The 25,088-nt window shown below is 41.6% G+C and overlaps 1 long non-coding RNA gene across 2 annotated transcripts in view; it reads left to right on the plus strand.

The window, feature by feature from the left end:
- Positions 1-880: 880 nt before the first annotated feature.
- The window catches only part of LOC136021316 (uncharacterized), a 72,445-nt gene continuing 48,237 nt past the window's right edge, over positions 881-25,088 (plus strand). Inside the window, exons 1-2 of one of the 2 annotated variants that reach the window (XR_010615733.1) lie at positions 881-940; positions 1,057-1,087. This is a non-coding gene — a long non-coding RNA (uncharacterized LOC136021316). Of the gene's footprint in view, positions 1,088-25,088 lie in introns of both variants that reach the window. The other variant, XR_010615732.1, reaches the window with a different exon arrangement.

Raw genomic sequence — 25,088 nt, forward strand, 5'->3', positions numbered from 1 at the left:
TATGTAAGTGACCAGAGATCAGTGTCGTAAGAAGAGTTAGGGAAGAAAACTTGCTAAAAATTAAGTGAGTTTAGTAAATTTTATGGTAATGATTTTATATACGTAGATATTGTGGTGATAAAAGTGAAGAGATTGATATACTCCAGGTACTAATGTATACTTCATTAACTTTATTAGGTAAAATTACTGAAGACTTCATAAATGTCAAATGCTAGTCCCTGCATAGAGTGGTATCATAGCATTTATAAGCACCATTAACGGCTGGAGCATACATGTGTTGTAGCAGAAGCAAGATCACTTTAAAGAACTTGGAGGTATATATCTAGTTTCCATCAAATAATTACATGAACACATGTAGCCCCTGATTTTTGAGATGCTGAACACCTTTACTCTGGCTGGAGGCAGAAGGAGAAACCTGACATCATGTGTTGTTACAGAGGTCCTTGGCTTCGTTCCTTCTCCTCCAGCTCTCACTGGGTGGCGTAGTCACTGGGTTAAACACTTAAGACCTACTTAATACCAATTATTCACCTCCAGTCTTTGCAGATGAAGCATAGATTCAGCAATCCCTTTCAAAACAAGGAAAAACCTTTCAGCATCATGATCCTAGGTCTTGTTCCCACAGAATTCAGGAGGAACAGGTACATATCTCTCCATTTTTAATTAATTTTTTAGTACAATAGCATATTTTTCAGCATACTGAGCAAAACCTCTTGTGCTAACAACCGTAACCACCCAAGATGTTCTGGAAACAGCTGCGCAAAAGGGTCTGGGGCGAGCAAGGAGGACAGGTTGTCCTTGTTAATGTTAATGTGTTATCAAGTTAAGTGGGCAAAGCTGTGTTGAGAGAGGTGTGATGGGGGAGCTTTGCAGCAGGAACCTCTGTGTGAGCAGTTTCAGAGCAGAGTTTTCTGCATGGACAAAGCTACTATGGGTCAAGGTGTGGCTGAGTTTGTGGAGGCTGTAAGAGTTTTCTTATGATATAATGCTTCTCTGAATCCTGATCCTGGACTTTGTTTGCCTACTATGTAATGCTAGTGAATTGTTTTGATGCAGTTTAGAGCTGAAACTCCAGGTAGCAGATCTGGTAAGTTGATTCTCTGGATCTTTTAGTTTCATTATTTTGATAATAAGTGAGTTCTGGAACAGTGCGTTCCCTGAGGGAATTTTAAGGGTTTTCTTAAAAGTCGTAGGGATAAATCAGGTAATCTAAATGTGGTGAGTTATCTGTAGTGCAGTATTACTACTATCATTACATAAGCTTTCTGCTCAAGGATGGATTGAGACAGGATCTCTTTCATGGGAGATCAGTTTGCATTCACAGATTTACAGCAGGAAAGTTGTGGGATTGTAAACTGAAAGGAATTACGGCCAGGACAGGAGACTGCTTAACTGTTTTGTGGTCTTTTCCCTAATTCTTAGCTCTTGGCTGTTGGCTTTGATTCACCAGGATGCTGTGGATTGCTAGTTTACAGAGGAGGGAGCAGCTGCTGTGCTCCTTTAACACCTCCCCTCTGCCCGATTAACTTTCCACAGTATCATCTTCTGAAATATCTGTTTGTTCATCGTTAATCTGCACTTATAAAAGTGAAAAAAGGACAAGAGAATGTTCCTATATTGTTAAGATTAGGGAATACGTGGGTCCTCAATGTTTAATGTTATCTTAAATCAGCCCCTGAAAATCAGCATCCTGTTTAGTCCTGCTTTGAGTTTATCTATGCCAGTGACCTTTATCATGCTAAAGGTGTTCAGTTTGGTGCCTCCACATGCAGCCAGTTACCCTGAAGGACCTGTAGCTTGGTCTGCAGTGTGTTTAGCCATATGCCATTGAAAATCAGCAAGGATCTTCCAATGGGATGGAGGAGAGCAGTGCTGCAGCACTTAATGTTGGGGCAGAAGGGCATCCCTTGTGCTTCCTTTCCTCAGGTTATTGTGCTCTGTTTTCTGCCTATAAAGCCATTCAGTTGCTGTTGGTATATGTAAAATCGCTGCAAGGTCTTGCTGTGTAGTGATTATTAATTTTCTTAGATAGGTCTCCATGAATTATACTGATGAAGTTGCCTAATGCTGCTTGCCAGTCCAGGGATGGAGTGGGTTGTGCCTTACAAAGGCAATGAACGCATTTGTCACCAATACCTGGGTAGGCTTCTAGGTAACCTGTTTGGCAGTGGTTTTGCTAACATAGTGTCTCTAAAGCCAAAAGAACAATAGGTGATTTGTAAGCATGAAAAAAGGCCTCTTAGTTTGTCAGAAAAAAAAAATAAATTGTACAAGCTCTGTAGAGATGTTTCATGTTTTCATGTGTAAATGTCTTGGAAAATTTAGGGGGAGCAATGCAAGCTCTTATAAAAAGAACCTCTTACTCAGAAGAACCATATGCAGGGTAGTTGGTGTGGATGAGCATTCTCTTGGCTGAACTCTGCTACCCAGGGAAACAGGATGTTCTTCAAAGTTCAAATCCAGATTTAAATCTTTCATATGTTCTCCATGTCTAATAGTACGTAAAAACACAGCTCTGCTATTGGGGATTTGTTTTCTTCCTTTTCCTCCTTCTTTCTCTTCTCAAGCAGAAGGATTCTTATTCTGGTCAGTCTTTCTCCAACTGAATGAAAGCATGGATTTAAACGAAAGGGGAAAGAAGTAGTTATTAGATCATGTGCCAGAAGTTCTGCCATGATGCAGTATTTCTGATCAGTGTGGGGTGGTGTGGTTGGATGGGGCCTTCCTTAGACGTACCATCTTCACCACTGCATTTGGTGTGTGTGCTGTCCCGGTCCATAGCTCCCTGCAGGGTTGGGTTTCCCTGGTCTGGCAGCCCTACCAATGGGCGCTGGCTCTGCCATTTCTGGTGGAGAAAACTCATTTTCAGGGTGAACTCCTTTTCATCATGATAAGTTCAATCTTTCCCCCCCCCCCCCCCCCATCTTTTCTTTCCAGTCTCGCTTTTTCATATAATGAGCCCAAGTGGGATAAAGGCAAAGACTGTGTTGCTGCACCTTAAGTAAAATTTATAGCTTTTGAAAAGCTCCTACAGCTCAGGATGTTAATTGTAACCAGGGACTGGAGCTTGAAGTAAATCTTTAATAACCTCATGCACTGCTGCTGGTAAGGGGAAAAAGCCTGAACAGTTTCTCCCCCTAAACACACGGCTGTAGTGTCTCTTTGCAGCTGTTTTAGTGATGGCACCGAAGTGGGAATGTTTTTAAATCCTGAAAGTAGTCCCAGGCCTGCGTATCTGTACTGGGGCTGTCCCCAGGTCTTCCAGTGTTCAAGCAAAATTTAGGTTTTTAATGGGGACACTGTGGGAGAGCAGGAGTGAGGTACATTTGGGTCATGTGTGGGAGACCTTAGCATGACCAGTCAGGGCAGCTGGGAGAAGGAGGGTGTTCAAGGGACTGGGTTTCTTCCTTTCCTCCTTTGTTCTGCCTTCTGTTTTACCTGGGGCTCATCTTTGTATGCATGTACACACAAACCCATTCCCAACTTCTCCCAATTAAAGCCTGTGTATTTTCACTGTGTATTAAGATGGCATCTGCAAGTCCAGCCATAGACCAGGTTCTTTTTGCTGTAGGCGGTAGGTAAGCACAAAGCAAAAAGGTATTTGCCCTAAAAAGGTTTGCAAGGTTATATTTTTGCTGAAGCAAATCCAGTTTCTCCAGCTTTGTTTTCCATTCCAAGGTGGTAAATTAATCTATTCTGCTGTTTAGCCCTGAGTAAGGCTCTGAAATCGTTTGAAGAGTGTGGAAGAGGCTTAAAAAGATGTAAGAGTCCTCTCAGAAATTTAAAATGAGCGGGTTCCATGACCTAGCAGATTAATTCAGAGAGAATCAAGTGATACATGGCAGAGGTAAGACGTCTGATGAACAGCTCCAGTACAGGAGGGCAAATGATGTCAGCTTCATTTGAAAGTAATTGGTTTTGTACATGGCTAGCATATAAACTACAATAACCTGACATTACAATGTGCTCCTCAGTACAAATGGGCAGCGAAAGCAGATGTTTTACTTTAATATTCAACTAGCAGCACTTCAATGACACCTCATTAGTTTAGATATAGATATGCCTGGTTGAGAAAGAAAACCTCTGTAAAGCTGAATGCTTCTACAAGTACTGGTCTGCAGCATCTCCAGACTTGCAAAGCTTCGTGTTCATTGCTGGACTGGATGTGCTGAGGAAGGACAGGTAGTTTAGAGCTAGTTCAAGAGGTAAGGTGAGGCCACCAAGTATTTTTAGATCCAGGAGATAGTTTGTAGTTGGAAGACAGAAAATAATCACCACCTAATGGCTGCTCATCCCAGTCTGCAAAATACAGCTCATTTTGTTCTTTAGCAGGCAGGTATACTCATCATCCCAAAGATGCTCACCAGATTTAGCACTAATTAGCTGCCTTGCTGGCAGCCTTTGCCCAGAGATGTAAATGTGAGAGGAGCACAGATGTTACAATATCCATTTATCCTTAGAGTTTGCTCCTTTTCTGTCTTTCTTGTACTTTGGTGTACTTTTTCATGTGCTTTGTTGTCATTTATGCCTGTGCACTGTGGAGGTTAAGGAATTTCTCTTTCAGTAAAGTGATTTTTGCAAACATTCAGTACTTTTAGGAAGCCTTGAAAATAGCCAGGGCCCTGTGGGCTGGAATGTTGCAAGTTCAGTCACTTGCAGGTGGGTGTTTTGATCTGGTGAAGGCACAGGTATGGGTGGTTGCTGCAAGCTCTGTTGAAGAGATTGTTAAGCAGAACTCAGTGAAAAGGGGCAAATTTAATGTATCCCTCCACAAGCTTGTTTGTAATCCTGCTGCCATGTATGAACACCTTCCACTGAAGGAACCTGGTGTTAGCAAATATGTGGGAGTGTTGGAATCCATCCTTAGGATTCAGTGACAGGCTCATACAGAGGTAGATCTCTAGTTCTCCTTGATTCTTATAAATCCGTAAGCATCACAGACTGTATTTTCTTCAAGTCACACTTTCCCTTTGTTTTCTATGTAGATAAGGATTCTCCAGTGTTGAGCAAATGAGGGGCTCAGGAGTTGTATCAAGCATCTGTAATGCAGAACAGGATTAAAGTGTTGGTGTGTTGGTAATGCGACTTCATGTATTTATGGTGTTCTGTTGGCTTAGAAAGTGTTCAAAAGTAACCTATTTTTTGTCAAGATTAAAACTCTGCTGACTATTTGAATGGCTGAATGAAAACCTCAAGTTCAAACCTCTCTGTCTCTTCACATCACCTCAGACTGCTTAATGACTTTTATTATATTTCATTTCATGCAATAACCTTATCAGAGACTGAAATGAATTTATCCTTCCCTTTCCTTCCTCAGACAGAAGCTGATGAAATCTTAATTTTCCAGATAGCTCCCATTTACAGTTGCAGAAACCTCTGAAAACTGAGGCTGTTTTCCTTCCGCTGTTTGCAGTGGTATGAGGAACACAACCCAGAGCTTTGCAATTAAGAAGTCCCCATTTCCAGAGCTGGGGAGATGTGCTGGGTCAGTAGAACAAGTGCAGTGGAAAAAAAAAAGGCTTTTCATTTTCTTTGATCGGATAATCTACCGGAGTCATAGTTCCAGTCAGTACCCTTGTACTGCTTGCATCATGGTTAGGCATTGTACCAGCTACTTCAAGCCTGCATGTACCTGGAGCTAATAACACAGAACAGGGGGAAGAAGCACATTTCCTATTACCATAGGGCTTATATCCTATTTTATATAGCCCTTAAAAAAATACTAAAAATAAAGAACTCAATGGGTTTTAATTAGTTATCTCTTGGCATAATATGGACTTAAGTCTGTTTTCTTCAGTGGGTTCTGTTGCTGTGATTTTGTACCCATGTGTTTCTCTGCTGCTATTTGGAAAGAGTCATAATTTTACAGGAACATAACACATTTTCCCTTTATTGTAATTGTTTTGGAATAAGAAGTAATCATCCAGGACTGAACAACTTGCTCTACCAAACGTTCTGTTCTCAGTTCTAGTAAATTGCTTTGAGAATTGAACAAAGCTCTGATCAATCATGCGAGATATCCTTTCTGAAGAACACCAGGAAAGTAAACCTACTTTAGCCTGTCACAATCATCTTTTTCACTTCTTAAAGATAAAACTGTAAGAGCATGATTCCAAGTGTTCAGAACTCGGGAATCTTCATTTGTTGAATAAAGAAATTATTTAGATAAAATAACTCCATGTTCCTCATCTAAATCCTCAGATCTGGCAAGTGTTAAACTTGTGATTTATTACTAATAGAGCAATACTGTTCTGATAGAACTTTCTGTCTGTGGCTGTGTTGTGCAGTTGCAAATGAAGGTTTCAAGCTCTGTTGAAGGGACCTGCACATGGCTGGTGGGTGGCAGCTTTTCTCTCCTCCAGGAGCTCTTTGTGCTCCTGGGTTCCAGCTTTCCTCTCTGAAACATGGCCAGTCTTTGTCTATGCTGGAGTCAAAAAGGGCTGCCTGTGCTGTGGCTCTTCCTTGTGTTTGGTTCATCCTTTATCTTGGTTTAGTTTGTGCTTTTTGCTAGGATGGTTGAAACTTCAAAGTCTTGCTGGTATTTCAATGTGTAATATAAAACTGGCACTGAGCGCTCAGTGAGCAACTGGTGTGCAATCTGGTGGACCAGTGATTCACCTCTTCAAACCTGTGTCGTATCTTGATTGATATTTATCATTGAGATCAAGACTTCCTAGAGTTTGCATCTCTAACTTAGCTCAACCGGCCTCTTTGTGTTAAGAATTTGAATAGACTGGTATCCTTATTGGATTGTAAGTATGCTTGGTGAGGAAAAAAGGGTAACGTATCAGTGTATTAAAGAAGAGAGTTCTTCTGGAGTATGGTTGTTAAATTCAGCAAAGCCCAGTGTGGTACCTGCTGGGGAGAAAGCTTAATGACTCCAAAGGAACAAATCATGAAACTGGTCTCACTTTGTCCCCCCCCATAACTGTACAAGGAGCAAATGTTTTCACGAATTGTATTGTGTTTCCTCTCACCTGCATGTATTTCTGCCTCTTGGTAGAGCACCTCTTTGGGTGCTCCTTTTGCACACATAGTAAAGCTAAAATTTAGAGAAATGGAGTGCTTTACCTTGCCCTGTTAACCTGATAGCACAAACTTGCATTAAAAATAAATCTGTTGTGTTGGAGTTTGGGGTTAAACTTTGTTTTGCAGTGGCTGGCAGGACACAGACATCACAGGTAAATAGGAATCGTTTATATCCAGCCTGTGTGAAGAGCTTGAATGAAAAATAATGAGTATTGATGAATAATGGGGTGAACATCTGTGCACTCAGGGTTCAGCTTCATACTTCCAGTATCCAAAGTAGTCTTGATCTTGCCTGAGCTCAGAAGAGTGCCAGGGCATCTGGCCATGGACATATTGTCTGTTTCATGGGTCCGCAGCTTGCCTGTCCCCCAGACTTGTGTAAAGATAGGAAATGGTAACCACAGGCTGGTGCCTGGGGTCCCTCAGCTCATGGCACCTCACAGCACAGAGTAGTAGGGATGGTGTGTATTGCAGGAATAACTTACCTGTGAAGTTTATTGGCGGCGTGTCCAACAGATACTGGCTATACTCCCTGTACTCCAGACTAAACCTCGCAGGAAAATGCTGTCTAGATGGTAACTTGTTTTCTGGGTTTCTTTTTTTTTTTGCTGCTGGGTAGATATTTGTATGGATGGGAAAAGATCCCCGTGATCTTTCCTCTTTCTGATGAGTTAGCGCATTACCTGTGAGATTGGAATATCAATCTTTCAACATTTTTCCCTTCCATGTAATTTGTTGGGTTTATTTGCTGTTTTCATGTCATAGTTGGTTAAGTCTGAAATTAAGTGTATGGGCTTCAGTGCTGCATCGTGTTCTTATACTGATGCACGGTGTAGCCACGGGCACATGCGCTCTCCTATCTTCTTAGGGAAAGAAAAAAGGTAATCAAAGTTTTTTCTTATTCCCATAAAAAGTGACATTAGAGGTAGTTATTGTTCATAGAAATGCTGCCTTTTCCAGAAGAATTGTGGGAAGGTTTCTCACACATTGTCATTCCCATTTGTATGGAAGATGGGTAGTGGCTGCTTGAAAGAAACCATCCACCTCTTGAGTAAATAATATTTTATAGGCTTCTACAGACTTTCTTTCTTTTTAAAGATTATAAAATAGTAAATATGACAGGAGCAGAAAGTTAGGGCTTTGAATCACTGGGGTGTAACAAGCTAATAACAATAAAGCCTCTGAAAAGGGCAGCACACCTGGGAAAACACTGGCTTTTTCAGAACCAGTGTAAATAGAGGTTAGTAAAACAACTAAATAATGCCATTAATTTTAGCACTACAAGTGTCTTCTAACACTGGGCAGAGAGCTGCTGTGTCTTCAGTCTAATTTTTCTCCATGAGGCTTGTTCTGAAATAGCAGCATCTTTCATTAGTGGGAGCTGTTTGCTTGTGGTTTGTTCTCTCAGTCTTTACCAATGCAAAACTGCCACTGGAAAATCTTCTCATCAGTGTCTTAGTTTTGAAATAAGCAGGTGAGCAATATCCTGATGCCTTCAAGTAGCACTTGTTTCTTGCAGTTAAAATTAGTTGCTCTGAATGTAATCAGTCTGGGAAGCTGTTTGATCAGTCATTACATATTTGTTACTGTTGCACACTTCTGCTTCATATACCTATCTGTGTTTTCTGTTCACCATGTATAATGCCTTACTGCCTTGAAGGGGCCTTGCAGTATTGTGTCTTTATGGGATGGTAATTGACTAACGAAAGAGATGCTCTCATCTTTGACAGCTGTTGAGCAGTTCTCCTCCTTTTCAGGGAGAGTAGCATAGTGCCATTCCAAACTAGCATCGATAGGCACTTCCAGAAAGGATACCATGAATGTAATTTGCTTGGCTGTACCACTGGTGCTGCCTTAAGTACTCTTATAGTGTGGGTGGAGCCTGTATTTAGTGTCCATCTCTAATGCCACAGGAAGAACGATGTGTGTCTTCTCAGTTTGATGCATTTCTCTAATCAAGACCTTTGAGTGATTGTGGACGTGTCTGTAGATCCTGCACTGGTGATGCTGCTTGACTGCGGTGCAGAGGGGACACTTGGGAGAAAATGAATGGAACTTCCCATTGCCGTGGTACTGCAGTCTCTTGCAGTACATGTGCTTGGGTGAACTAAAAGAGTTTGCTGAAGGTGAACATCAACAGGGCCAAAATGGTTATGTTAGTGACAGACATTCTTATTCTTCCCTTGAAGCTTTTTTTTCTTAAGAAATATGATGTAAGGAACTGAGGATGCTGTCAACTGTTAAGACCTGCCTGGTCATTAAGCAAAGGAACTCTAATTTTGGTAGATTTCAAGACCCTTAGTAAGTACATAAAACTACTTGTTAGTGTGTGGATAGCACTGATGGAAGCTACTTTTTCCTAGGGAGATGCATCTTAATTCTGCAAAGAGCCAGTTTGACCCCATAACTCTGCTTGTTGCATTCATTTCTAGTGAGGTGATTTTGAGACATCTCCCATCAGGGACAAGACGTGTAATGCTCTTCAGTTATAATTATTTCTTCTTCAGTCCTGCGTGGCTGTGCAGTGAAGCACTGTTTCTGTCTGAGCATGGGCTACTACTTCTCAATATGTCCCCAGATATTTGGGTTTATTCCTTCCAATTATCAGTTCCATTTTCCATTCCTAATATGTGTAATGTTCTTGAGCTATGAGTATTTTCTATTAAGTAATGGATGCATCAGAAGTTTTCAGTCATGTTTCACTTTATCATTAATGTAACATCATTTAAAAAGGGTCGCCCTCAATTAACTGTGGGCTAATATTCCTAAAGTTTATGACATCCTTAATTCAAAGCATTTCTGGGATGTGTTTACAGGTTTATAATTGTTGGATTTTTCTACCATACGGATGTGTTTGTATTTGAAAATGGTCTGCATTTAAAGAAAATAAATATGAGTTTTACACACCGTGGTACCACATGATGGCACTCGTCTGTTCTTGTTCATCTTCATGAATTTTAGACAAACATTTACTTTCCACTGAAAATCTTCTGTTTGGAATCAGGATGCTACATCATATAAAAAGAGGAGGAAAAAATCCCCAAACCCAGCCACTTTCCCATCCCCATTATGTGGTTTGTGGCTTTGTGGTTTGTGTTTTGCTGTTTGTATTTTTCCCTCAGACAGAAGGAAGCTATTATACCCTTTTAGAGAAATTTTGGGGAAGTATTTTTTTTGGAACAACTAATGATTGTTTTATGGCTGCTCAGAGCATTTGGGACAATATTGACCCTACCAGAAGTGATTTCATACTGTAAAATCTGTCCAGACTCCTTTGCATGTTGATAGTTGAACAGCAAATGATGTTTGAGGCATTGTCGGATGTGATATAAAAGCAACACTGTGCCCCTGAACACGGATCCATCAGACCATGTATACAAGAGGATCAGACCATAAACTGACCCTGAATAGAGGCAGTTAAACTTTTTCCTTGGATTTCTTTCTAATTTCCCTTTTATTTCTCATTTCTGCTGGCATTCGTGATTGCACTGCTCACTCTCTCTTTTTGCCTGCTGTATCATGCTAACTGCTTTCAGTTTTGTATTTTGAATTTTTAACCCTTGTAGAAGGGACATGTGATGCTTTACTTTGACCACATTAGACATCAATGGATTGGCCACATCTCTAAGAATACAAAAGCCTTAGCTGTGTGAATTCATATTTTAAGATTGGCATTTATTCCTTGTAAAGCAGCTTGCATCTGAGAAGAAACACGTTCTAATGACTGCTGGGCTATGCAAGTGCAACCAGCAGCAGCCCAGTCCTTTGAGATTTAATCTAGTCGTGACAAAGTAGTTCTGATTTAACTAGCTAAATAAACTCTGTGTAGACTTCGATCCTACACCGAATTTGAACTAATATGAAGTTGTGGCAGTTAAAGGCTGATCAAAGAGAATGTTATCAAGTGGTATTATGGATGCTGAGATCAGGAAAAATAAAGCCATTTAAGTCATTTCAAGAGGACTCTTGGTAACTTTGGTGATCTACAACAACCTGGCTCTCAAGTGTTGCAGTTCATGGTTTATGTTGATGTGTCAAAGTCCTGCAGAAACAAACTGGGCACACCCACAAAAAGCCAATTAAAGTAAGTACTTTGATGGGATGCATTACTAGTAGCAACAAGAAACACTCACTTGGAGTTCATTGGGAAAGAAGTTTAGTTTGTTTTCCCCTTCAAACCAAACTAAAAGTAAATTGGTGCTTCTGCCACTCCCCTGAAGATGTTAAATGATACTGAAGCACTTAACTGAGATTAATGTAACCTAGCTTTAGGTGTCTAGTCCAAGACAGCTGCCTAGACTCCCTCTGCATTTGACAGAGATCCTGACGGCTGCAGAGGGCAGTTCGCTTCATCTACCTTAGCTGCAGGATTGTGTAGCACAAGTGTCTTTATCTCAGTCAGCTCCAGTCGAGCTGTCTTCCTTCATCTGTGTCACTGCACTAGGACTAGTTGCTTTGGTCAGCTGATAAGTTTGGTTCCGGGGATGCTATTGAAGGCACCTACAGAACAACTTTCTGCTCATCTTCTGTGAAAACTCATGTATATTTTTACAGGGGCGGGTTTACATGTGTCTGCTGGAATCAAGCATAAACGATCAGGTCTTGTACTGGGTTTGCATTTCAAGGTTTTGGTAGCAGAGGGTTACAGGGGTGGCTTCTGTGAGATGCTGTTAGAAGCTTCCCCTGTGTCTGATGGAGCCAATGCCAGATGGCTCCATGATGGACCTGCCTCTGGCCAAGGCTGAGCCTGCTGATAGTGGTTGTAGTCCCTCTGGGATAATGTATTTAAGAAGGAGGGGGAAAAAAAAACACCTGTCAGGCCTTGTGACCCTGCAGGGACTGACACTGGAGCAGTCTGTGCCCGAAGGACTGCAGCCCAAGGGAAGGACTTGTGTTGGAGAAGTCCACAGAGGACAGTCTCCTGTGGGAAGAACCCCATTCTGGAGCAGAGGAAGCACGAGGAGAAGGTGTTTGTGAATAGCCTTTGTTCCAGATCCCAGTAGCTGCTGAAACCATGTGCTGAGCTGCTGGTCTGGCTGCTGTGAGAGGGGAATAAAACTTCCAAGGAAATAATACACAGAATGTACCCCACTAACCTCTTTCTAGCCCCTGAGGCCTCATGTGGGAGGGGAAATCCAGATAAAAAGGTTAATTTCTGGTGTTTCTGGACCTCTTGAAACTAAAAGAAAAGTTATGTTTATGTCTGTGTTCAGGATTTCTTTTACTGTTCCTGCTGCTCACATTCATTTTGGAACACGCCATGTGTGCTGGACATTGCTAATCCTGTCTTAGTTTTTGTCTTAGATGGAGACCTTATTATTGTATTTTGAATGTCCTTGAGAACAACAGCCTATGATTTGTGTAGTTCCACAGAGGGAAACCTTAGCATTATCTTGTTTAAACAACTCTCGTTGCTTCAATTGTTGTGTGTTCATTGCCTGTATGGGGTAAATCCCCCAGATGTTGTATTGTCTCTATTGTGAGTGGGGCTGGGGATTCACCAGTCTGTTGCTGCTGCATTGCTCTGTTTCTGGCCCCTGGATGCTCAATTGCTTAAACACTGAGATATAATTGCAAGATATCTGTTTGTCAGGGACAAAGCAGATAAGGTGCTGGAGGATGGGGTTTGCTCTGATTCCAGCTGTCTGCAGCCTTCAGACCTTGAGTTTACGTTTTAATTATAACTTTCAGCTTGGAGCCCTTGGTTTCCTTGAACCTGGGGGGACCTTTCTGAATAGGGCTTTGATGGAAGATATCAGCTTTGTTTGCTTTGCAGTTTGTGTGTGATTTCCTTTAGTAAGGGAGTGACTGGGCAGCAGCAGGGAAGATTCTTTGCCTTCCCTGGGTTGTGGCAGAGAGTAGAAGGAGCAGCCTTGATCCCTGGGGAGGAGAGGGACTCTGGGGACAGGTGATGCTGGGATGGGTATGGTGCTGCTTGTGCTTTCAGGGAACTGGAAGGGGTTTTATCTGGGGAATTAGAGCAGCTGAGGGGAGGAGGCTCCAAGGCTGGAGGAAAGAGCCTGCCCTGCAAAGATGAGGGATTGTCCATAGCACCCTTTTAACTTCATTCTTTTGGCCAGTGGATCTGAGCTCTGACTACTGTAAGAACTGCTTTGTTTTAGACCACTTTAAAGAAAGCTTTAGAGATTAAAGCAGCACCCCGCATTGTTCCTGCAGCAGAGATAATGGCTGCTGGCTGTGTGCAGAGCTGGGGGGTGGATGGGTGCAGGGAGCTAGAGCTTGGGGACAGCCCCAGGCTCCCCTTACCTTTTGCTGCTGTATTTGAGGCACAGCTGTAGTCAGATCTGGTGTGGAATTGAGTGGGGTTTATTATTACATCTGTTACTACTTGCTTTTCTTAATGCAGCTTTTCTTCACTTTTCTCTAGTGTACTGCAAAGCTTTGTTATTTTCTTTAACAGTTGAAGTTCCTTTTCCGCAATGAGCCAGATTCACACCTAATGTTGTGCTGCCTTTTGTCTGCAAACAAATTCAGTCTGATCTGGAAGTTTTTGTGCTGTAGGAAGGAGATGCACTAATTGGGTGGGTTTGGCTGGGTGTTGAAACTACGAGCACCATAAGGGAGATGAGTGTTTGCTTGTACTGCAATACAGCTTGTATTGCAGACCAAACTAGAGGTTCTCAACAGTTACACAGGAGCTTTAGAAGAAGATGGGGATAAACAGTCAGGCTGAAGCTTTGTCTTTTTCTCTTTTGTAAGCTTTATATCAATTGCTGTTCTTCAGATGCGTGTTGAGAAAAGGAAGAGGGAACATGAGGGCTCAATGTCCTCTGCTCATCCTAGCAGTGAGAGCAGGATTGTTCAGGAAGGGGAGGCTGAGAGGCAATGAGGCAGTTCTGAAGTGAGGAGGGAAGTCTCTTTGTGTGTGTGGAGTCCTTAAACTATTTGCATCTTGCAGGAGGCTTAACTGTGAATAGTGCTCCCTCCTGGTCATGATGCAAGTAAAGGAGAGTGAGCCTGAAGAGCTAATTCCCTCCTGGTTTGCGCTTGGTGGATTGGTGCTGATCTTAAGAGAACAAGCTCTACCTAATATTAGTGGTTTTTTTGTTAAACAAATAACCTGCCTCCCCCCCAGATAATTAAGCCAATGAGTCTGCTCTTTGTGTGAGAGCCTTCGATGGAATAATGAGGTTTCTTCCTTTCTGAAAGCACTTAGGTATTGATCTGTGCTGTGAGATTGCAAACGCCATTCCCTGGCTGAATGAGTCCAGTACCATTGAAAGATGTTTCTGTTTCTCCAGTCATTTCTTGGGAAAAGGGCAGTCTAAAAGAGACTCTGAAAAGATCCCAGGATGAGGATGAAATAGGGAAGAGTGGGGGTATTTTGTTGTAGGCAAAGTGGTACATGGACACAGATGGGATAAGACATGTAGATGGTGTAATTTGTTACAACAACTGTCGCAGCTGGATAAAACTAGAGAAGCTCTAGAGGACACAAGCACTGCAGTGGAACAGATCTTAGGAGAGCTAACAAAGATAACTCTCATTGGTTATCTGCATGTGGTCCTTTCCATGTAATGAGTCTCTAGGATAGAAGTGAGTTGTTTCATTGTTGTTTTCTAAATGATTCTTTCTGTGTAGCATCTGCCAGCACCTATTGAAATATAAGTTCTGAAAATAAAAATCTCTTGCAAGTGCTTTAGGAAAAGATCAAAACACCCTGAAAGGGGTCAGCAAACCTCGGTATCGGGAAAGGTGTCCAATCTAGAGAGCAGCCTCTAAGAGAGAAGTTGTTGGGCTTATGGGGATTTTGTTGTTTGCTTGTTTAACCTTTCAACTCTTCTCTGGAAGCCTTCAGGCTTCCTTTCTGTTGCAACCTGTTAGTGAAATTTAAGACTAAATTACTTTTGTCCCTTTAATGAGCATTAAAGAGTTTGGCCGATTTCTCTCGCTCGCAGTTCTTGCTGGGAATCCTTCCAAGCTTCTGCCTCTGGGTTTTGTGGTTGTCAGAACTGCAATGTATTCATATTTCATGCTGGAGATGTGCTAAACTCCACAATGAGTCTGAGAGCAGGGATCAAAATACTCGGCTGGTGGCATGGATAAAATGATGTTTTGCATGATAAATTTTATAACCACAGCTGAAAAGTCTCATTTGGTTTCAGATTTGTGGTGTCTCACTGTATGAAATGCACTGAATTCATGGCAAGACATTCTATGGGTGGTAATTTTAATAATAAATATATATATTGTGGTTATGCTGTGCAGCAGTGTGTGAATCCTAGCCAATATCTTCTGAATGTATAGACTTGAAGAGATGTATTTTCTAAATACAATGTGTATGTTCATCAAACATAGTGAGCATTTAGTGTTTCTTCAATCAACAGATGCTAAATGCCGCTTAATAGATATGTGTTTTCCCAGGTCGGATGAAATAAGGCTAAGGTTTTTACTGTCAAAATTGCTAAGGTAATTTCTTGTAGTGACTTGCTGTGTGACCTCAGCTCTGTTTCATATTGTCAAATGCCGACTTCAGTGGTATCATTAATGGTAACAACCAGAGGTGGTTCCCATATCCTTGGGAAAGCAGAGTTGGCTCCTTCCCCTGCTGCGCATGTGCTGAAGCTCTGGAGCAGATCGTTGGCAGCAGCTCACCTTAATCCTGTCTTGCCAATATTTAGGTACACAGGGATGTGGGGTGTTTGATCACTAGGACGCCAACCTGTCTTTTTGGCAGCCAAAACCTGAACTTCTCCCTTACAGCTCAAGCAATAGCACAAAGGTTAGTTTATCTGCCTTTTATATAATGTATTCACCTTTAATAATGTAACTTTCCAAGATATATTTGTTTTGGAGGAGTGAACCCTGAGCAGGACAGGTTTCTGTGGCCACAAGATGGCAATCACAGAGCAGATTTCCAACTGATACCCTTCTCTGCAGGATGCATCACTTAGATGAGCACTGTGCTCCTTGAACTGCAGAGATACCTATAAAATATAGAAGGTAGAGCAGGTAGAGAAATGTACTGTGCAAAGTAGATGTGAAACGGGCATGTGCTTGTTTAGATGATATCTCTTCATTGAAACCCATGGTGCAATATGTAAATTCCTTGGTTCAGGCAGTTCCTGGGGTAACTTCCCAGTTTATCTTCATCACTTTAGGACTGAGGCAAGTGGAAGGCAGCAGTATTATACTAATATCTGTATGATGATTCCAGCATAGTGTAGTTACTATAAAGCTGTTTAATAGTGGCCTTTTTATTTCAGCTTCTTCTACCAGAAGCTGCAAAAATTGCATGGTTACTTTCATGCTCCAGCCCTGAGGGAGGAAAAATCACTGTAAAAATCAGTTTGGAATGTTCCCTGTTAAACTCCTTTCACGGGTCAGAGGCATGACGTGAAATATTTCTACAGAGAAAATAACAAGTTCTTGGGTACGTCACTGCTACAGGCTCCATTTTCACATCCTGCAAAACAGCTCCTCTCCTTCCTCTCCATTTTTCTTGCTGTGTGAATGGATATGGAAGTGTTATCAAGGTCGGCTGTGGTGCTGTATGCTGATTCTGATGAAACTATTACAGAAACAACACTTAGAGTTAGCTGCTTCTGTAGGGATTTGAGTGGAGAGCACACAGTGTGATCACTGCATTAAAACACCTCTCTCTCCATCTGAGCCTGCTTCTCTTAATCTGCGAAGGTCAGGCATCACTTCATGTGGCTGCAGACCACACTGAATTGAAGTTAAGGATGCATTCCAGAGAACTGTATTCTCTGAAGCAGAGGCATGCTGCTTCAGAGCAGGCAGCATTTCTGGTGAGCTTGACTGGAAATCCTGCTTGCAGCCCTCAGACTTCATGCATGTACAGAGCCTCTGGGCTGCCTGGGCTTGTGCTCATCACAGGTGCTGTGCCTGGCCATACGCTTGTTGCCTTTAGAGACTGGACTTGGTCCTTCTCTCAGTAGGAGATGCTTGCGTCCTCTGAAATGGGGATGAACTGACTCCATGGTCACTCTGTGTCACCTGCTAGAAGAATGGCTGCAAAAGAAGTTTGAGAAAGCACAAGGAGCACGGGCACAACAGGCAGTACTTCCCTCTGTTTGTCTTGACGGAAGATAATGATATGAGAAAGTAACTTGGGTACCAGATAGCCTTCTAGATATAGGGATCCCAGGGTGTTCTGATATAACACCTGAGTATTTAGTAGCACCGGTTGTTGGTACCTTCTAAGGTACTGGGGTTTACTGGGTGAACTTGAAAAACGGTCCAAATTACCTGTGACACTATTAAAATACAAAGCACCTAGTAAGACTTCTAGCCTGCTTTTGCCTGTAAGCTAGTAGGACAGTGAGGCCCTGACAGAGAGTGTGCATATTAGCTGATGCTGAACTGGGAATACTTCAAACAGCTGAACTTTACATTGTGCTGTGGTGGAACACCACCCAGGCTTTCTAACTCCTCTCCTTTAACTGCTGTCATGGCATTGTTACATCTGGGGTGATTAATTTGCACAAGTTTAAACTCAAGCCAGACTGAAATTGGAAAGAATGACACTTTCTGGTTCTATGTGGAGCTTGTGCGATATTGGTAGGCGAAATATGTGCATGTTTTGATCAATAACTGGAAAAAACATTCAGTTGATGTGCTTGCTGGCTTTTCTTATTCCCCATGTGCATTTTTATGTGTAGCTGATTTTAGCCTCTCCTCTCTGCTGCCAGAAACTGGCAGTGCTGGTTCTAGCTAGCTCTTTTCTGTTCTAGATGCATCAGTTGGATGTTCTGGTCCAGGTTTATTTGGAGAGTGGCCAGAAAGACTGATGGAGTAGGGAGGCAGAGGTGACCTTGCAGTAAGGCAAGAGAGTAACAAAGAGAGTTGGAGGGAGAAACCAGAACTCAAGAAGTAGGATGAGAGGGTGGGATGGCAAAGAGGAACCTATGGACCTTGGGGAAGAGTGGAATCCAACAGTAAATGAGTAATGGACCATAAACATCAGCAGCCCAAGTAAGTGTCAGTTCTAAATATTGATTTTTATTTTTAATCCCATAAAACCCCTGTGAACTCTGAAACCTAACTATGAGCAGTGATAGTGCCAGCGTCTCCGTCTGATTTTATAGATGTCTCAAATTTAGCCCTGTAGAATAGGAGTCAAGGCATAGCAGACATGAAGGTCTTGAAAGAAATAACTTTGTCTTGGTTGGAACGTTGCACCTATGAAAAGATTACTTATTAGAGAACTAGTCTTCTGTTTCATTGCTTTGATTAAAAGAAATTACAGGGACAAGATACTGTATTAAATCCTTTCAATTTTGTGGGATCCACATAGTAACCAAGCAAGGCAAAGTGAAAAGCTCAGATTTCAAACTGAACACAGAGCACTGTATCTTTCACCATAGCTGCTACCGAGAGCACATTTCTATAGCCCATCTCTATTTTGTTTCCTTTTTGACACTGCATGTAATGTGGCTTGTGCTCTCTAATAAAGCTGGCACAATTTCAGGCTGATATAGCTGTCCTGGCAGTGTCAAATCCATCTTGAGCCATCAAGGCACAGTGGCTCGTTACATACTCATTTCTATCATCTCCTCCTTTACTCTGTTGGAATCTTATGGCAGAGGTTAAAAACATCACCTGCACTGGGATTCCTCTCCAGCTGCTCAGGGCCCATCTCATCCCTGATCATTTTAGATACTAAAATCAAGCTGCCACTGGCTTGAAAGGAAGCCTGGTCCCTAAACAAGCAACATCATTTATTCCTGGTTTTCTTTCTGATCTTGTGGGCTTGAAATCCACTTGATCTCCCATTAATAAGTGTTCTACCAGCTGCACTGAAAGAGCGGGGACCTGCTGACACCAACAAAACAGATGTCTGCATTGCCAGGTTGTTTGTTTTTGACATTGCCATCATTGATTTGGAAATCATCTGCAGCTTTGTGAAGAAGAAATGTATTTTCAAGTGTTTTCAAATAGCTAAGGTGGTTGCTTATTAGCTCTGTTGGGTGGCCTTTTTAAAGGGCTATACTGTGAGCATTTTGTATGTAGGGCTGCTCGCAGTTAGCAGTGTTCTGTGTGTAGTTTCTTTGGGCCAAAGCCGTACTTATTTCTGTAATAAATTCCCTGTTCGAAGTTGATGGGAAGAGAGGCCCGAGGCTCATGCAGTAGAGCAAGCTTAGACATTACAATAAGAATGGCAATAAATGTAGCCATAAACAGGGTTTCAAATCAGCAGTCACATTTTGTTTTCCCTGCCCTGAAAACATGTTAAGTGTTTGCTCAGTCTTCTGCCAGTCTTTACCTATTCTGCAGTTTGTCCATTTTAAAATAGAAACATTAAATTTTGTCTGAGAGGTCTGTTGGAACTCGTTGTTTCACCATAAGGACTTCTATTTGCAATAGCAATTACAGTTCTCTTGAGGATCTGCAAAAGGCCCTATTTTTTAACTAGGGGAAATGGCCCAAATCAGTTGAGGTTGTTCTGGGCATGGCACCGGTTTTTCTGTGTTAGCTTAGCTATCTTCTCTCATTGCCCATCACACAGCCTAGGTTGATGTGAAGCTAAGCTGAGCACAGTTTCCCAAATTTCATGTGCATTGTGCTTGCCGGAGCCAGCAGTGTACAGCTGTGCATCAGTGCCAGAAATGCAAGTACATTTTGAGCTATTTAGTTTCAAGAGTAGATTTTTTTGTCTGAAGCCAAATAAAATTGTTTTCCTGTGAAGATTTCTATCAGGTTGAATTTCCATAGTGGATCACTTCAGAGAAGATCTGGTTTGCTTCCAAACTGTCACACTGGAGATGATGGCCCCCAGAAGTGGATGGAATCCCCTTGTGTCCTGTGGTCTGGACCACACATTTTTGCCAAGTGTTTTATTGGTATGTAAAGTTGAATTAAAATGGAGCTCTCTTCTGAAGACATTAACCCTTTCATATGAGAAGCTCACCCCCAGAAGAGCACAAAATGGAGCTTTTCAACACCTTTGCCGAAGTTTGGCAGCCTGGCGATGTTGTCTGTGCCTGCTTTTTCCCTCATGGACTTGCAGTTGGTGCAGTGATCCAAAAAACTCCACCTTCAGCAGCTGCAGAAGTGATTTCTGAATTTTTCCAAAGTAATCTTTCTCAGAATGGCTTAAGGGGATATATGCTTGCTAGACACACAGGTGTCAATAGTCCAGAAGAGAAAGTTATTGTCTAAGCACTGCAAGCCAATATTCCTTCCCCAAGTATTCAGGAGGAATGCATAATCACTTGGCTAGAAATACTGAAGCTTGTGTTATAAAGGTATAGAACCTGTTCAGAGAGTGAAATGCCAGCTTTGCTGGAGGACAGATGCAAACCAGGGATAGGTTAAGCTGTGCTGGCAGCCTGGTCAGGGCTAGACTCTTACTTGTTGGCAGAACTGTAGCCTTTCACCACAGGAAAACTCTACGTGCATCAGGTGCCATCTTGCTCACTACCTTTTTTGTATAAATGCTACTCGATGTTTTGTGTGCTTAAGGAGAAGTCCATTGTTCTGCCCACCTCTTAAGGGTATGTTTCTTGCCTATGTCCAGGTGGAGTAAGCTGTAGGGAATGGCAGCTGGAAAGCAGTTTAGCTTAAATTAAAATGATGTAGGAAAAGACATGCAATGAACAGCATCTCACTAAGTGCCTGCTTGCCATCATGCGAAGAAGAGAGAAATCCAAAACCTCAGAGGGATTGACAGTAGTTTGACTCAATGACTTGCAAAAGAGAGAGGTGAGAGGCAAGGCCAACTTTACTGAGTGACCTGCAAGATCTTTTGTGTATGCAAACATGGGCTGGGTATGTTACTGCACGAAGCTGATGGAATGTTTGGCATGCCACAGCAGTTACACTCGGGTGAAGTATTTTGTTTGTAGATCAGGATGCTTTTGTCTGTATAAATGCAACTACATGAGATTTAAGTTTCTTGCCCCTTTTCACTAGTAAGGAAGGTGGTTGAGGGTGTAATGTCCTCGTTAACCCCTGAACCACAGTTCTTCATCTTACCCAACCGAAAATGGCTTAAGAACATTTTCAACTCTGAAATCTTGAAATGGGGGAAAATCTAACTCTTCAATGTACTGCCTCAACAGCTGTGACTGAAAACTTACTAAATCACAATGTCTTCCAGCAATTCAAGTTTTCAGCTATGGTGAAACCAAGTGCTGTGCATTACTGTGGCAATGTCAAATATCACCTGTGGAGGGTAGATGATGCTTTAGAGATTAATGGCACAATGTGTACGGAAAGATATGGAAGAGGAATGGAAGGTCACACTCGATATCATGAAGAGAATTCATTTACTGTGAATGAAGCCTTCAGTGCAGCTCTCATGAAATGTGAAAAATGGTGACGTTTCAGCAGATTCTGTTTTAAAATCTGAGTAATGTTAGCTGACAATTACATTGTTGTAGGTGATTTAGTACCGGTCACCTTTGCTGTACTGGTGCAGGTCCAGCCCTTTCCTATTATGTGTGTGTATAAGTCAGGGTTACACATCTGCATAATATTTCCTCCTCTCACCAATGACCTTATTTGAAGCAGTGCTTGATTTAGGATTTGAACCTTTTGCAGTAATTCCTTCTAGTACCAGCATATAACACAATTTGAACAAAATTAATATGACTTTAGCCTGCAGTCATAAAATAAATCCATGTGTTTTTTCCCTGGCTAAAAAATTCACCCTTGTTGTAATTTTTCTCTTTTTCTTTCCTTTTTTTTTTTTTTTCCCTTTTAACAAATGTGGTTAAATCAGATCATGCCAAGTCTGAAGAATGTATTCAGGTAGCTTTGCCTATTCCTGTATTACCTGGAGGAACCATCTCAGTGGTATTAAAAGAATTATTGTCTTATTTAAAGAGGCAAGGTTGAAGCAGGAAATGTCAAATAATCTCCAATAGCTATACATCAGCTGCTAAACTGATGGGCTCTGCTAAGCAAAAGGGATTTAGAATGACAACCAGTGACACTAAATATTATGTGGGATCTAGTGGGATCCCCAGTGCAGTAAAATGGATATTGATGCTTCTGGACAAAAGCAATAAATTTTAATGCTGTGTTTTTCCTTGGTTTGGTTCTCTTTATAACTGTATCTGTATAATAGTCAAAATATTAACTGGAGAAAACATGCAACTCAAGTGATATGCATTGTAATTAAGACCTCTGTGTCAGCACATTGGAGATGATCACCCAGTAGAAGCACTGGACTGGGTTACAGAAGAAGTAAACTCAAACTCTGACTTGGTAATTCTTTATTCCTGTGACCTTGAACACGTAATTTAAACTAGTGGTGCATCACCTGGTCTTCTGCAAGATGGGGATAACACGTTTTCCTCAAGAAATGAGTGTTAGGTTAGATCTGTCAGTACCTAGGAAGCACTATTGCTGTTTTTACACTGATAGCAGGTAGCCAGCTCAGGACTTGGTGCAATAACTCAACTTCTAAAGCAAGGCAGCAGGGAGTCACAGAAATGAACTTAACTGAACAGAGGGGAAGAAGTCTGGGATTGCATTGCTCTATGTTCCTTGGCAGTTAAGCTGATTGCAATGGAGGGAGTCTAGCAGTGCTTGCTGTTTTTACAGAAATCCAAGCCCCTGGAACCATGGGAATCTCAGTTTTAAATAAAAGGTGAAAAAAATAATCTAATCTTCATGGCTCCGCTCATGGTTTATAAATGTGTGGAGCTGCCTGTATTGAATTTGGTGTGGCAATGTGTTCTCTTGTGGAAATGTATTAAGCAAAATTTGCTTATCTCTTGCAAACTCTCCTGTGTTGTCATAGCATTGGCATTTTTTTTAATGTGCATGGGATTAAAGTTATTTTGGGACCCTAAACTGTGAATTCCTTCTTAAAAAGCTGTCAGAGATCTGTAGGCAGCCTTTCTTTCTGTGCTGCTAGCTGAGAAGAGATGGCTTTTTGATAGTTTTGATATTCTCATGGAAAACTGCCCCTTCCTGTTTTGATGGTGTTGGCAGCCTTCTCACAGGGGTGCCGTGATGCTAGAGTGAGGGTTTTAAATACCATCGGTTTGATCAGTCAAACTGAAGTTTTCTCCAGGGGTAGATGTGTGCTGGGAGCATTTCAGGAAACTCGTAGATTGTTCACCTTTGTGTATCCTGTAAGTTAGGGAGTGCTTACTGTTCCCTGATTTGCTTAGGTTTCCTAAGGACTTTTGCACATGCAGTCTGCTCTCTCTCTTCTGCTCCTATCCCTCAACAACATGGAAAAGAAGGGAGAATAGTTTGGTAACTAACAAAACCCAAGTGCAGCTTACAGATCAACCAGAGCACATCACTTCAAGGGGGTCACAGTGTTTCTAGTCTAGCTGCTTCTCGATCAAGATTGGAACCTGTGTCACTATATATTGGGAGAAACTATTGGTTCATATTTGGCTTTCTTCTGTCAATTTATCAGTAACTCTTAAGCTAAACTAGTACAGGAAGCCTTTTATGCTTTAACTTTTTAGGTGCCTATCACAGTAGAACCACACATGCAGAAGTTTGACTTTTGCATTTATAATTATGACTTTTCTGAAGAGGCTTATAAAGCTTTGAAGTATGTTGATTCAGTCTATTTTATTTAAAATAAAGAAATGGAATTAGATTCATTGGGGAAAAGTGTGTGTTGAGAAAGGCTTTCTCAGAGTTGCCTCAAGTTATGTTGGCCTAATAAAGCACCAGAACTCTGCCAACACAGGACACCTGTGTTGGTTTATTTTCAGCTGGGGAATTGGGTGCAAATCCTATGATAGTGGTGACTTACTTCTGTTGCTCTGCACCAAAAATTGACTGCCTCATTGCTGAGATCAGGCAAATGAAACCTCTCCCAGTGTCTGGGTGGCTTTAGAGCTCTAAAAGCCTAAACCTGAGGAGTTACCTTTTTAAGACATGAGTAATGACTGCAAATGCTCAGGACTACAATGACTTAGACACGTAATCATGTAGCTTGTATTTCCTAACAGTGTCTTACTGTGGGGATCTTACTCCCATCATAGTGAGGGTTATGGAGTGTTGTCAACCCGATTATACAAGTAAGTGAGGTTCAAAGTGGTTAACAGATTTGACCAGTGATGCAGGGCAAATCCATTGAGCCATGAAAGTAACTCTCCAGTTCTTGATTCCATTGCTGTTCTCTAATCCAAAGGCCACGTTTGAGTTTATGTGTTGTAAAAAATAACACCAGAAACCTTAAGCGCAGAGATCTAGAGCTGCCTTTTATACTTGCTTCAGTGTTGCTGCTCATTTCTGTAGATAATTTGTGGGAAAAATACTTCCCTTACCTGCAGTAAAGGGGCATTTTATCAATTGAATTAATGTGGTTTTTTTCCTCTGACCATCTGTTCAAAAAAAGGGGCAGTGGTAACTGAACAGCTTTTAACTGTGAGGGGGAGATAAATACGTAAGCTGGGGAAACTCTTCTCTCACCACATCTCATTCTCTCTTTGTGGGTCTGTTGGTTCTCCTTAATGAATTGTGGATGAGGTTGGTCAGGTAATTTCTGTGTGAGCAAGTTCTTCTTGAGCAAAGGCTTCTGATTTCTGATGAGCTTTAGGAGGGTAACTCGCTATCTTCCTTCTTGTGTGCTGTGTGGTATCCCTGATTCTCCTTTCATTTACACCCCTCTCCCCATCCCTTTAACCAATAAGGATTACCCAAAGCCACATTATATTTATATATATTTTATATATATATATTATATACACATGAGCCAGAACCAAATTTTTCAAGCAGTTAGGGACTATTAGTAGCGGTGGTCTCAGCTCTTTTGCTATCATTGCATGCTGTGCTGCTAATATCCCCTGAGCACAACAAATATCACAATGAAAAATGAAAACTATCCAGCTGGGAATCGTCTGCATGACTTCACTCATGAGAGGAATTTATCCTTCACAGTCTGGAAGAGTTTTAATGCATCCAATTCTGCCAGTGCTGGGCTAACTGTAAAGAAAAACTCAGTAAGAGCCGAACCTTCTGTGTTTGTAATTCGTTTACTTAATTGATTGGTTTTGATGAATACGGCGATAATTATAAACCCTTTCACAAGGCATAGATTTGAGGCTCTTTTAAGGGGTTATTTTAGTGGTTGGTGTTGTTTTGCTAAGCTT

This window comes from Lathamus discolor, chromosome 13, assembly GCF_037157495.1.
Source record: "Lathamus discolor isolate bLatDis1 chromosome 13, bLatDis1.hap1, whole genome shotgun sequence".
NCBI lineage: Eukaryota > Metazoa > Chordata > Aves > Psittaciformes > Psittacidae > Lathamus > Lathamus discolor.